A 2,394-nucleotide genomic window follows, 5' to 3' on the forward strand; every position below is an offset into this window, starting at 1 on the left:
CTCCTTTCGCGTGGGTGATTAAGTCGCCAGTTGCCCTTGCGCCCGGTCGCAAGATACTCATTTGGTGCCGCAGCTAAACGTCGCCTTTCGTCCCTCCCTCCCGTCCCCCATGGCCTTTCGCACTACGGAAGAAGTGGCGTTTGCTCTCCGCCGTGCGCTCGCTCCCCGTAAAAGCACGCGTCCCTCGCCCGCTTTCACTCGCACATACAGCATATGGCCAATTGCCCCTGGAAAAACCTCTTCCCACGAATGCATTTCTGTTTAAAAGTGAAGCCGACTTTAAGAGGATCGGTGTAAGCTTAGTCTTTGTAAGCTGGCTTTCCCCCGTTCTGTGTTGCAGTGAAGGCCACTGATAGAAAAATGCGATGCGAACGGGGCCCGATAACGCTATCGCGTTCCACTCTTAAAGGCAAAGCTTAAGCGTCCTCCAATTTTTGGATGCAGTTCTGGAAGCTCTCTGGCATTGTCAAAGAACAGCTCATCTGCAATGAACCACCAATTGGAGCAAACGGGCACGGGAATGTCCGCCAGCTCGACAAGCTTCTACATGTTGGACCACATACGCTCCTACCTCAAGGTCGCTGACATTCTGGACTCAGAGGGCGATTCGGGGAGCAAAAGTGCACCTGCTGCTACGCAGCGTTGCAGTAAGCGAAAGAGGTCGGACAGCCCCACCTTGATGCAGCAAGTGCAGTGACCTCGAGAGTAAAGTGACCAATAGTGCGGCTGTGCTTAGCCTTTAAAGCCTTTTAGCAGATGTGAACCAGGGTGATGTCAGCACTCACCTTTCTATCAGCTGACGACTGTCCCTCAGAGGTAAACCAAACTTGAAATTAGTCAATAAATGTGTCCTAAAGGAAATGCAGTGGTGGACCTTGCAAAATCTGTTATTTCCATTTGCAAGAACATGAGTATGCTAATGGCATGGTAGCATGCGAATGCGTCCATGCCTCTGTGTATGCATGAATTCTTTACTCATCCAGGTAAGTACTGCCTTGTGCAAGTTTACTCAATGACTTCATTAGGACAAAGTCCCTAGCTCTTATTTCATTGTCAGACTACATGTTCAGCACTGCGTTAGTTCTTCTGCTAATAATCTTCAAACCTACTTTGTCGGCTTGGGTAGTCAAGTATTTCTTGACAGTCGGCACACCAAATCATAAAATGACTGAAGACCTAAAAACAGTACAGCAAAATGATTGAATTACCTTTTCAAGAATATTGGACTCACCGTGGTGGCTTAGCGGCTATGTTGGGCTGTAAGTACGAGGTCGCGGGATAAAATTCCGGCCGCAGCGACCGCATTGCGTTAGGAGCGATATGCAAGAATGCCCATGTCGCGTGCATTCGGGGTATATTGAAAATCCGTAGGTAGTCAAAATGAATTCGGAGTCCTCCGCTACAGCGAGCCTCATGATCATCGTGGGTTTGGCACGTAAAAAACAATTTAATTTCAATTATTAGTGTGCTTGCACCCTAGAAGCTCGGGTGCATAATTTTATATAGCTGAGGTTTGGAGTAAGTGGAGTTTGGCGCTATATTTAAGGCGCTTAAAAAGTAACGGTGGCCTATTGGAGTAAGAATGAGTGCCGATATTAGTAGGATAGTTTTATCGGCAGTATAAACTTGTAAGCATGGGCATACTAACTAGATTAACAAGCATGGTGTCACGCGCGCACAAGCAAACATGAACGCATCTGACTCGACTGACCGCAGAAACTCGCTTTCAAGACGCTGTAGTAAGCGCGGCAGCAGCAGCGAGCAAATAGACCGATCCCACCGACCGATCTGTGCATGCGCCGGTCTTCTAGAAATAGCACTACCACCATCTTGGTTGTAGTCAACTGGTCAACCACAGCACCGCAGTCCGCGCTCGTTGAGTAGTAGCACACGAGCTTCCCAGAGATCTCTGCGACTCCACCACCGAGAAACATTCGTCATGTATTTTAAGAAATTACATCGGCTGTTCATTGCAGCATGCGAGGCGAGCGTTGAAAAGTGCCTGCTACTCTTTCATTTCGGCTGTTACCCGCTGATTACGCGTTGAGTATCGTATTTATTCGAGCTTTGTATGTAGTACATGCTGATGTACGCGGTCGTGTTGCCCTACTATTTTTGCACACGTGCATCTCGGTGACTGCAACGTTATGTTTGCTTAGCGACGGACATAATAGGATTTGTATACCTCTTGGAGACAGGTTTGAAATGCGGCGCCGAAACTTCATGTCCTAATGATGCTCACCTACGTGGGTTTCGCGCATGACTTGCAGACATCGGTAACAGAGATATCTAAAAGTTCTTAGGTAAGCTAGGCGGCGTTTTTAACACAAAAACGCCGATAGCCAATCATCGCCAAGTCATCGATAGCCAACCAATAGCTAATCGATAATCGAT

The sequence above is a fragment of the Dermacentor silvarum genome, chromosome 4, assembly GCF_013339745.2.
Source record: "Dermacentor silvarum isolate Dsil-2018 chromosome 4, BIME_Dsil_1.4, whole genome shotgun sequence".
Taxonomy (NCBI): Eukaryota; Metazoa; Arthropoda; class Arachnida; order Ixodida; family Ixodidae; genus Dermacentor; species Dermacentor silvarum.